Source organism: Peromyscus maniculatus, chromosome 6 (assembly GCF_049852395.1).
Source record: "Peromyscus maniculatus bairdii isolate BWxNUB_F1_BW_parent chromosome 6, HU_Pman_BW_mat_3.1, whole genome shotgun sequence".
Lineage (NCBI taxonomy): Eukaryota > Metazoa > Chordata > Mammalia > Rodentia > Cricetidae > Peromyscus > Peromyscus maniculatus.
In genome coordinates, this window is record NC_134857.1 from 84723506 (window position 1) to 84735390 (window position 11885).

Consider the following 11885-nt stretch of genomic DNA (forward strand, 5'->3'; position numbering starts at 1 on the left):
CATGATGGGTGACATCAACCTCTGAAACTATAAGCCAAATTAACTTCTTTTCTTTATAAAGTACTTAGTCTGAGGTGTTTTGTTACAGTGATAGAAAATGGACTATTGTAGAAAGTATCACAGACTGGTGTCTCACTTCTGCTTGGGGCATCTAAAAGGGAATGATGAGCTGGCAGGATCCTCTAATGGCCAGGATAAAGGAACAGTAGTTGCATTGGGCAGCCTGAGCATGCTATTTGTAGGGTAAAGACTATTTCTCATGGAGGTGAACTGGATTGTGTAGGGACAAGGGTGTCCTGGAGCCATTTTGAGGTCTGCCTAAAAGAACCACCAGGAGGTCTTTGTAGAAAGAGCTTTTAGAAAACTGGGCCAGGGGAGGGGGTCATGCAGAGAAAATTGACTCAACTACGCTATACACAATGTTATTGGCTGCGTGGGATAACGCATGCCTTTAATTCCAGCACTAGGGAGGCAGAGGCAGTCAGATCTCTGTGAGTTTGAGGCTAACCTGGTCTACATAGATAAATAGAAAACAAAATGCTCTTGAGCATCCCTAGTGGAGGCTCTCCAAAAACTAACGGAAGAGCTCAGAGCTAAGTAGGCTTTAAAATAGGCCCCCAGCTGTGACACTCTATTAGGACAGTCCTGGCCAGGCTCCTCTAGCTGCCGCCCTGGTCCCCTTTAGTTATATAAACCACAGTTTGGAGAAAGGAAGAGAAGAGGGAAGACAGACTGCAGCAAGAGAAGCGGCAAGCCCCTTCTCCCTGCCACCTCGAGAACCCACTAGAAAGGACGAGACTGGGCTCTGCAATTCTGCTTCTTACATTGGTCCTGCACAGTATTAATTATTAAATTAAAACCCTGAGCAGCGGGGAGACTTTGCCCATTTTTAAAGGGTGGTAGAAGTTTAAACTAAGTTTCTTCTGGATACTGTTTTAGGAATCCCCTTACTCAGCATTCTGGTGGCACACAAGTCAAAGAAGCCTCCCTTGGCTGCCTCCTGTTTTAAGCACTTCCCTCCAGGCCTCTGTCACGTCCCTTAGATTGTCCAAACCCCTAAGTATGGAGTTTGATGTTGTCCCTTACCTGAGCTCATCTCTATTTTCATCAGAATCTCTCGCAATTCTGACAGAACATCCGATGACCACCGTGCTTTGTAATAATAGCAAATATTCAGCCAGCATTATTCAGTCAGCCCTCTGTATTCGTGAGTTCCACATCTGTGGAACTGGAAATGTGAAAAATATCTCCTCTGCACTGAACACGTGTAGACTCCGTCCATTCTCCTGATTCTCTAAACGAGAGAGGCCAGCAGCTATTTGCACAGCCTTCACCTTGGATGGGGTAGTACAAGTAATCTAGAGGTGGTTTGGAGTGATGGGAGGGTGGCGTGGGGTTCACAGGTGATAACTGTGCCGCCATTCCGTCCCAGCAGAGGGGCTTCTTGGGGGCTGGAGTCCTGGGGTCGATCCCCCCGCAGATACGGGAGGAGGGCTGTGCTGTTCAGTCCTCACAACAGCCTCCTAAGACAGATGTGGGTATTACCTCCCTGGCTGTAGAGCTGAGGCAGCTGACCAAGGAAGGAGGCTGTGATGGCGACCAGGAAGCCTAACACTGATGTACTTCTATCCCTGCATCTTAACACGCTTTGCTCTCAGCTATTCTGTGCACGGTTTCCCTTTCTCGTTCTGATTATCTACCCCAGATATCTTTCAAATCCCAACTCAAATCCCTCCTCCGTGGAGCTTTCCCTAATTACTTTACAGTTGTCTTTACTCTCTGAACTCCCCGAACATTGCATTTGTCCCCGAACTTTAAAACCTGAGTGTGTGCTGTTTATTTTTCCATTGTCTTGGGCAAGCTCCATTGTTCCTTCCAGAGTGAGACCTGTGTTCCATACTTTCTTGCATTGACCATCCAGTGGCTCTCAATCTCTAAAGCAGGGGGCTCACAAAATAACACACACATAAATGAGACTTAACTAGGTGGAAAGGTGTTGGACCTCATTGTAATAGGAGATACGTGAAGGCCTGTGGGTGTAGCTCAATGGTAGAATACTTTCCCAGCATGTGTGAGGCTCTCAGTTAATCTCTAGTATGGTAAAAGACAGATTGATGATAGATAGATAGATACATACATACATACATACATACATACATACATAGAAGATAAGTGCTAGATTAATAAAAGATAGATAAGTATATAGAGGAAAGATCAATTACAAATGATAGATTAATTCTATCATTATATTGATGATAAATAAATAGAAGGTAATAAAAGTAGATAGATAATTGATAAATGACAGATAAGGAAAAGATAGGTGATAAGTAGGTAGATGATAAACTGGTAATAGATAGATGATAGATGGATAGATAGATAATAGAAGGATAGATTAGATAGATAGATAGATAGATAGATAGATAGATAGATAGATAGATAGATAGATAGATAGATAGATATGAATGATAGATAGATTTGTGTTACTATTTGTTGCTTGTGAGATAAGGAAAATCCAAACACAGGGCCACATTTGGACAAAGCTGTAGGGGAGGGAACCTCTCACATGCTGCTGATGAGAATGTAAGATGATGCGGCCCTTACAGAGAAAAATTTGGCAGCATCTAACAATATTACACATGCATTCTTTTCAGCCCAGTAATCTCACTTTTGGGAATCCATCCTGAAGATGCACTGGCAACAATCCCAAGTGCTACATGTTCAAAGCTATTCTCGCTGTGCTATTTATAAAAGCAAAAGTCTGAAGAAACCCAACGTCAGTCAGTAGATGCCTGGTTAGATCTCCACAGAAGAGCCATATCAGAGGGGCCTGGGCAGGAGTGACAGAGGACCACTCCTGGCTGGTCTGGATGCTCTCCAGGATCCGTTGCTGAGTGGACAAAGCAAAGTGAAGAAAAATATACACAGCAGACACCATTTGTGCAAGAAAAGAGTGAATGTAACTACGTGTTTGCTTGTATTTTCTAAAGGAAATAATGGAAGAATAAATAATATGCAAAACAACGAAAAGTATTGTGTATGAAGGGAAGAAATTAAGGGGGAGGGGCGGTGAGATCTGCCCAAATACATCTTACTTTGTAATTCTGACTTTGGAATCAATTATTTTATACAATTAAAAACAAAATTAGGGGACCAGTAGGATGGCTCAGTGGATAACTTGCCACCAAGCTTGGCGACCTGAGTTCAATCCCCAGGATCCACAAGGTGGACAAGAGAACCAGCTCTCACCAACTGTCCCGTGTTCTCCACGTGTGCTGTAGTGTGCATATTCCCACAGACATGCACACACAGACTGAATCAATGCAACTTTTAAAACACGAAAGAAAACAAACACACGGCGATGCTTGTGTGCTGGAACTGAACGGTTATGTAAGTGACGCGGAGTCACCTCACTGTCGGAGTTGGAGGAAGCCAGAAGGAGCCATGTGGTGACAGCCTGGAGCGAGAGATGCTCTTGTGACCTCATGCTTAGCTTAATATAGACAGGGATGGGCACGCACAGAGATATCTGTCACTGTGTCTGTCCACATGGGTGGCTGCACAGACATCTATTTCCTTGTTGTGTCAGCTAAGGAGGCCCCATCCATAGCAACCAGCAACACACCACTCAGAGCACAGTGTCTAACGCCCTCCTCCAATCAGCGGAACCGGAGCTCCTCAGAGAAAGGACTGGTTCTGACGGGACAAGAGACGGGGAAGACAGTCCCCAAACATCTGGAAGTGACAGAGAGTAAGGAAGTGCTGTTTTAAAAAGACGAACTATGGGGACATGTCTAAAGGACACAGAAACAAACCGAACAACTCCCAGTGGTCACACATGGACAACAAACCAGAACGCAACTGGATCATAACCCCCAAGCTTAAACTAATTCCTTAGAGTCTATAGTGAAGAAAAAAAAAAAAACAATTAAAAACGTTTTTACATTTATTTGGTGTGTGTGTCTGTGTGTGTGTGTGTGTGTGTGTGTGTGTGTGTGTGTGTGTGTGTGTGCACATGCACGTGCGTGAGCATGTGTGGAGATTAGAAAACAATCTGCAGGAGTTGGTTTTCTCCACCACATGGATTCCAGGGATCAAACTCAGGTCATCATACTTGGCAAAAAACACCCTTACCCACTGAACTACCCTGCCACCCAGAAGCACAATTTTTAGTAAACTAATGAATGTGAAGGGGAGGGTCTCCAGTGTAGAATTCTAAGCAATGTATATGGGTCTCCAGCCTCAAAGAGACGAACCCCTTAGCTGTGGGCTGTGTATCGTGACTTTGTCTTCCCATGAATGGAGCATGAAAGGGGAACATGAGCAGCTTCATGGTGGAGAAGCCTGACAAGCACTGCTCAGGGGATGTAAACATCAAAGAAAGGAGAGAGTGAGGGGATTTGAACACATGTGAAGGAGTGACTGCAGGGGTGGAGAACGGAGGGAACCCGCTGAGGAGAGGGGCCCTGGTGGAGAGGCGTGAATTCCAGCAAAGTATAGTGACACATGGGTATGAAAATGCCGCGATAAAACCCATTGTTTTTTAGATACAAAACCCATTATTTTGTAGGCCAACTTCAAATTTGGATTTTAAAACATCAATAGCAGCGAATCATATTAATAGTGTGCACCCTCGTAGAACTTGATGGAAGTGGCCCTTTAGTCTGTGGTCTCCACACCCCAGACACGGAGCCCCAGACTCATTAGAAATGCCATCCAAGGGTTTAGGGTGTGGATGCAGCTCCGTGGGTAAAGCGCCTGCTGTACAAGAGTGTGGACCTGAGCGCCATCCCCAGCACCCACGTCATAGTTCACAGCTAATGGACTGGGGCTGGGGTATGCGGGAACTCAGTCACATCTTCACCATTTTTCTGTGCCTCTAAGATGTGATAAAAATTGGAAGTTAATTTTTTTTTAAGTTGGAAACTAACTGAGCTGTTTATCAAGTTGATTCTATAGACTGAAGTGAAATTTTAAATGAGTTTGAAACACTGTATCCTGAAAACAAACACACACCAAGAAACCTTAGACCATCTTCAGTACTATTAGCACGGATTTGCTGGCGTGGGGAGGGAGACAAGCACAGTTATGTTAATAGCATCAGAAGCTGGGCTTTTCAGCTCAAAAGAAACAGAATACAACATAAAATCAAAGTGTACACCCAGTGAGTGGGGTCGAAAGCCACCAATCCTGATAACCGAGCCCAGTCCTAGGACCCATGTATGGCTGTCTTCTCTCTCCACAGGCAAGTGTGCTCCCCACAAATAAATAATGTATTTTTTCAACTTAAAATCTTTACTTAAATTGGGTGCTGGAGAGATAGATGCTCAGTAGTTAAGAGACCTGATGCTCTTGCAGTAGACCTAGGTTCATTTCCCAGCACTCACATGGTGACTCACAACAGTCTTTAACTCCATGTCCACGGAATCCAGTGCCCCCTTCTGCTCTCCATGGGCACCAGACATTCATGTGCTGCATATATATAGATGCAGGCAAAACACCCATACACATAAAATAAAAATAAAATTTTTTTAAAAAAAATCTTTCCTTAGCTATGTTAATAACACATTCTCTTTCTCTAGTGTGCATTTCCTAGTTCTTTCCACTGAAAATGCACAGGATAGATGAGCAATGAGAGAACCTAGAGCCTAGATTATAACATCTACTGTTTTCCATTAAAAGGAATCAGGTCTCCTTGGAGATACCACTAATTATAAATCTGAGGTCGGTGAGCCTAAGAAACCTTGTCACTCCTGAAGTAAAGGAACTTAGGTCATGTCAACACAACACAACACAGAAGAGCCAATGGACTTCCAGGAGCCACAGAGGACAGAGCCCTGAACATGAGAAAAAGTAACTTGACCAAATTAAACGACACCAAATTCATTAAAAATCTATGCACCCATAATACCCCTCCTCCACAAGGAATACAACCTCATTTTCTATCCTTGGGGAATTTTAAAGAATCAATCATTCCAATAAAAATTAAAATTAAGCCAGGTGTAGTGGAACATGCCTTTAATCCCAGCACTAGGGAGGCAGAGGCAGAAGGATCTCTGTTGAGTTTGAGGCTAGCCTGGTCTACACAGTGAATTCTAGGCTAGCCAGAGCTACAGAGTGAGATATGACAGGGAGAGAGAGGGGAGGGGAGAGAAAAGGAAAGGAAAAAAGTGGGGGCTAGAGAGAGGTGGCTCATTGTTAAGAACACTGACTCTTTCAGGGGGCCCAGATTAAATTCCCAGCACCCACATGATGGTTTACAACTGTAACTCCAATCCCAGGGTATCCAGTGCCCTCTTCTTGCTCCCTGGGCACCAGGCATGCATGTGGTACATAGACATATATGCAGACAAAATACCCATACACATTTAAAAAATAAGCTTTTTTAAAGTAAAAAAGAAAATTAAAGGAAATAATAAAGTTCTTATCATACCTCTTCCTGGACAGAGTGTATTTATTTCTCAGTAACCATGTAGTTTATAAGGAAATTCTTCTCTGTGGAATCACAGTAAGCTCGTGGAGAAAGAGAGAACCAGGAAACCACATGAATCAGAGCCAGTGATCAAGCTGGCTGCTCAAACCATTAGATAAAATGTTGGGGGGGAGTTTGATGTGGTGGATCAGGCTGTCAACACTTGAACCCACTGGTGAATTTCACTATAAAGTGCAACAAGTGGACATACTGTTCTTCCGCCTATGGAAGATTCTTGCACTCCCCCCAGCCCAAAAAAAGAAACAAGAGAAAAAAAGAGAAAGAAAATGAATGTAATCAAGCTTCTAACCTCAACTTACAGAAAGTGAGTTTGGGGCCTTGTTAAACACTGCACCATGAGGACACAAAGAGTCATAGCCAGAATGTGGGAAAGCCTGCAGCAGGAATGATGTAGTTTATTGAATAAATAATGGTCCTAAAATAACAAAGGGAACTATTGTTAATTAAAAGAGACATGCCAAATGCGACGGGTAAGTGTGATGGTCAGTTTGACAGGATTTGGAGTCGCCCAGGAGACAGGGCTCAGGTGTGTCTGGAAGGGTGTTTCCAGGAAGCTTAATGGAAGTGGGAAGACCCACCCGGAAGACAGGCAGCCCTGTGCCTTGAAATGGGGTTTCTCTTTGCTTCCTGGCTATTGGCACAATGACTATAATTGTTTGACTTCCTGCCTCCGTGCCTCCCCCACCAGATGGACTGACTACACCCTCAAACCATGAACCAGACAAACTCTTCACAAGAAAAGTAACTAATACATCAACCAGACACAAGATGTGGATCCTTCCAGACATTCCAATTTGAACGAGCCAAATACAAAAGGACATGTTAGAGACGCTGTGGACAGGCAAACGTGGACTGGGAACGTGATACTGTTACGTTGTAGAGCCAGGTGTGGTGGCACATCTCTGTAGTCTCAGGAGTTGTGAGGCAGAAGCTGGAGGATCTGAAGTTCAAGGTCATCCTCTGCCACCTAGCGAGTTTGGAACCAGTCTGGGTTACATAAGACTCAGTTTCCAAGTATTTTCTGTATTAACTGTGAATGAATAGAACAAAATAAATTGCCTGTGATGAAAATAAAATAAAATAAAACAAACAAAACGAAAAAAAAAAAAAAAAAAAGAAGAGACCAGCATCACTGAGGGGAAATCTTCTGGGAAGTATTTCCTGAGAGCACAGAGATGTTGTGTTCCAGAGGCAGCCAAAGTTGTGCCTTGTGCTGGCAGCAGAACTTGGTCATGTGTAAGTGTCACCCAGGTGGTACTGGTTTTGAAGGCATGAAGGAGTCATGGAGAGCAGCTGAGGCTTGACACTGTGAGAGGCCAGGAGAGGCTATTAGTAAAGGTGCAGCCTCAGTGGCAGTTGAAGGCCCAGGACTGAAGGGGCCAGGCAGAGAAGTTGAACCTTGGTACCATGAAAAGAGCCTATGAGAAACAAACAATTGGTGAAAGTTCAGCCCAGTTACAGCAAAGACCCCCAGCGTTTTGGAGATGCCAGGACCATGGGGTGACCACCAAGAACAGCAGCAGCAGTGGAGTGGAGCCAGCCAGAGCTTAGAAGACAAGCTGTGTGTGCTGCAGAGGACAGAGCTGGAGAAGTGACCCAAGCCCTTTGGAAGAGTCCAGAAGATCATGAGTGAATCCCAGATAAGTGGACATTAAGTTATTTATACTGTTGGAGTTTGGGTTTGGTTGGTTTATATTGTGATGGTGTCCTGGTTCCTTCCTCTTGAAGAAGCTATTTAATTTTGATTTTTAAAGGAGCCCACAGATGAAAGACTTGAACTTTTAAAAGAGATTGGAGGCCGGGCGGTGGTGGCGCACGCCTTTAATCCCAGCACTCGGGAGGCAGAGCCAGGCGGATCTCTGTGAGTTCGAGGCCAGCCTGGGCTACCAAGTGAGTCCCATGAAAGGCGCAAAGCTACACAGAGAAACCCTGTCTCGAAAAACCCAAAAAAAAAAAAAAAAAAAAAAAAAGAGATTGGATATTTCAAAGAGACTGAAAAAAAAAAAGACTCAGTTTCAAAAATATAGTAAATAAAATAAAATAAAAAATAAATTATAGTTAATGTCGGGAGTGATGCTGACACTGTACTTATGTCAGAATAATTAAAAGCCTTTATCTAACAGGATATATGGAAAAAGATGGCTGAAAGGTTAGATGCTTTTGAATCACTTTAAAATAGTCTAATGTCTCCCCCCGCTTCTGTCCACCCCCAAACCCCTAGTGGTAAAGCTTGGTAGACTTGAAGTGAGAGAAGAGAATACTGTCAGTTACCTAAGCTTAGTAATGGGTGCGTGAGGTCTTCTTTCTAAGGTCATGTTTGTTTAAACATGTCTGCAATAAACAGTAAAAGAAGTATTTTTTTCAACAGTTGGCTCAGGTTTGTGGGCACTAAGGAGATTTTGACTCCAAACTGGGGTTCTTTTAAGACAAGCAGGTGATGCTGGTTCAGATGATCCAGGGCCAGCTGAGGGCCAGCTGCAAGCGTAATTGCTGTGGGTTGGAAACAAGCCCTTACAGCGGTGGTTCTCCACCTTCCTGATGCTGCGACCCTTTAATACAGTTCCTCATGCTGTGGTGACCCCCAACCATAAAATTATTTTCATCGCTACTTCATAACTGTAATTTTGCTACTGTTCGGAATTGTGATGTAAATATCTGATATGTGACTCCCTGGGTCGAGACCCACATGTTGAGAACCGTTACCTCATAGGTATTTATTGATTGAAGATGAAGATTCTGTTCTGATCAGGAATTGAAGCTGGAAAATTCTTTGCAACCAGAAAAGGGGGAAAGATAAAATGGGGTAGAAACAGGCAGAGAGAAGACATCCTGGCCAGGATGCCCAACTCCTAGAATTGCATAACAACATCTTTCTATCAGAGTCCAGAGCAAGACATTCTAGATTCTCCAAACTCACTAACTGGAGGAAAAGCTGGATTCTCAGAGACTTGCTAAGTGGGCAATGTCTGAAATGCACCACCAACATCAACACCACCAACACCATCAACATCACCCACTCCCCTCCCACCCCCCACCCCCCACCCCCGCTGCTGCTGGCTGTATATATGGCTAGCTTCTTTAGTCTGGTGTATTACAACACCCAGCGGCCTCCCTCTCCCTTCTATCCAAACTCCAGAGAAGGTGTAATTTGGGAGCTTATGACCCTTCCATCCTTTCAATTTGCCTACATGCATATTTTAGCTCAGTTGCCAGCAGCAATAAAGAAGGGAATCAGTGGAGCGCTTACTGCTGGGAGCGGTCCCCTAAGATGTCTGAGAAAGCAGATATGTTTAGGTAAAGCAGAAGTGAGAATCCTCCAGGGGCGGCTCAGCCACCGAGTTTAATTGGGCTGCAGCTGCTCTGCCTCCCCCCTCCCTCACTGCTGGTTCCGCGTGCAGACAACTGGGATTTACCAGTTAATTGGCTGTCCCCACGATTGTCATTCACTTAGGCTGTCTTCCTAGTCTTTGTAACTACAAAACGCTTCTCTTAAAATAATTTGCTTCTGTGTGGCTCCCCAAGACTCGGGTGGGACCCTCAGATCTGTAGGATTTGTCAAAGAGGCAGGCACATCTGTGCAGGGGACGGTGTGTGTTGTAGGACTTGAGGTGCTGCTGTGAAAAGTCAGCGCAACTGGGGACCCGTGTCCTGGGTTACATAAAGGTGTTGGACCTGGTTCAAGCCTCAGAACCAGTCGGACAGGTTGTGGAGGTTTCTTTTTATTTCTCACCACCCAATTGAACAGAGGGAACTTTCAACTTCGCCAGGTGAATGGTTTACTTGGAAGTGGTGAGAAAGGTCAGCGAGCTGGGATTTAGATTTCACGGCTCTATCTATCATCTTTTCCATAGGCGCTAGACCCCCCAAACAGATGCAAGGCCACAGGATTAAGCAAGAGGCCTCCTGGGCCCACTGGCTTTCAGCTCATCTTTAGAGCTTAGCGGCCAATGGCTTTTTAAGTTGGCTGGCTTCTGACATTAAACGTGGTGGGGACCATTGCCAACATCAATACATCATGTGTGTTCGGATGCTTGCCTGCCCCCAGTTGCATTGTGGTACTGGGTTTGGTGGTCACTCCAGCTTCTCTCTTGACTACTCAAAGGCAAACGACTGCCCAGCTTTCTGCCAAACTATCCTAGAGCCTCCCGCCCTGCCCAGTCCAGTGGAAAGTTCCAGAGTAATTCAGAGAGTGTGCCTCTTTGGAGTGTTTTGTCTTTTTTTTTTTTTTTTTTTTTTAATGGGAATTTTGCCATTCAGGAATTCTAACTGGTTCCTAGGAGATGAGATGGTCCTTTTGGCTCCAACAACCTCTACAACATCTCGGCAAGGCCACTCTCTGTTTACCAAATGAAGACACTGGCCCAGGAGCCAAGTAGAAATCAGTTCCAGGCCTCTCCAATAAAAAAGAAAGGAATGCTATAAGTTATAAATCAAAAGGGAAGTCTGGGGGTTGAGTTTCTCTTTTAACTGGAGAATCTGTGCTGTCGGTGGGTGAGGTCAAGTAGATTGGAGTTAAGTGTCTTGTTAACATGTGGTGTGCGCCTTGCATCCCAGGTGCCCCCACTCCCACTTCTGCTACTCAAAGTGGGGAAAGGGAATGGTTTTTTTTTTTTTTTTTTTTTTTTTTTTTTTGAGACAGGGTTTCTCTGTGTAGCTTTTGGAACCTGTCCTGGAACTCAATTTGTAGACCAGGCTGGCCTTGAACTCACAGAGATGCACCTGCCTCTGCCTCCCGAGTGCTGAGATTAAAGGTGTGCGCCACCACCTCCTGGCAAGGACTGTTTTAAAATCTCAGCATAAGTACTGGAGAAGTGACTCGGTAGTTAAGAGGGCTTGCAATGGACCTGAATTCAGTTCTCAACATCCACATGGGGCGATTCACAACCACCTGCTACTCGCGCTCCAAAGAGTCCCCTGCCCTCTTCTGGCTTCCATAGGCACTGCACATAGCTGCGTACTTACACATAGACACACATACACATAATTAAAATAAAAATAAGTCTTTGTTGTTGTTTTTGTTGTTTGACAAGAACTTGCTACATAGCCTTGGCTAGCCTGGAACTCACTATGTAGACCAGGCTGGCCTCAAAGTCAGAGATCCACCTGCTTCTGCCTCCTGGGTGCTGGGATTAAAGCCACCACACCTGACTAAACATAAATCTTAAAAAAAAAAATGCAAAAGTAAATGAATCCCCATGTGGGACAGGAGAGATGGCTCATCATGTCAAGACTCTTGCCAAGCCTGACGACCTGAGTTCTTCTATGGCCTGGATCCACATGGAGGAAAAAAAGAACCAATTCCTGCACGTAGTCCTCTCATCTCCTGACATAGCGTGTACACACCCACACACGTGTGTGCAAAATACACACAAATAAATAAATGTGATTTTAAAAC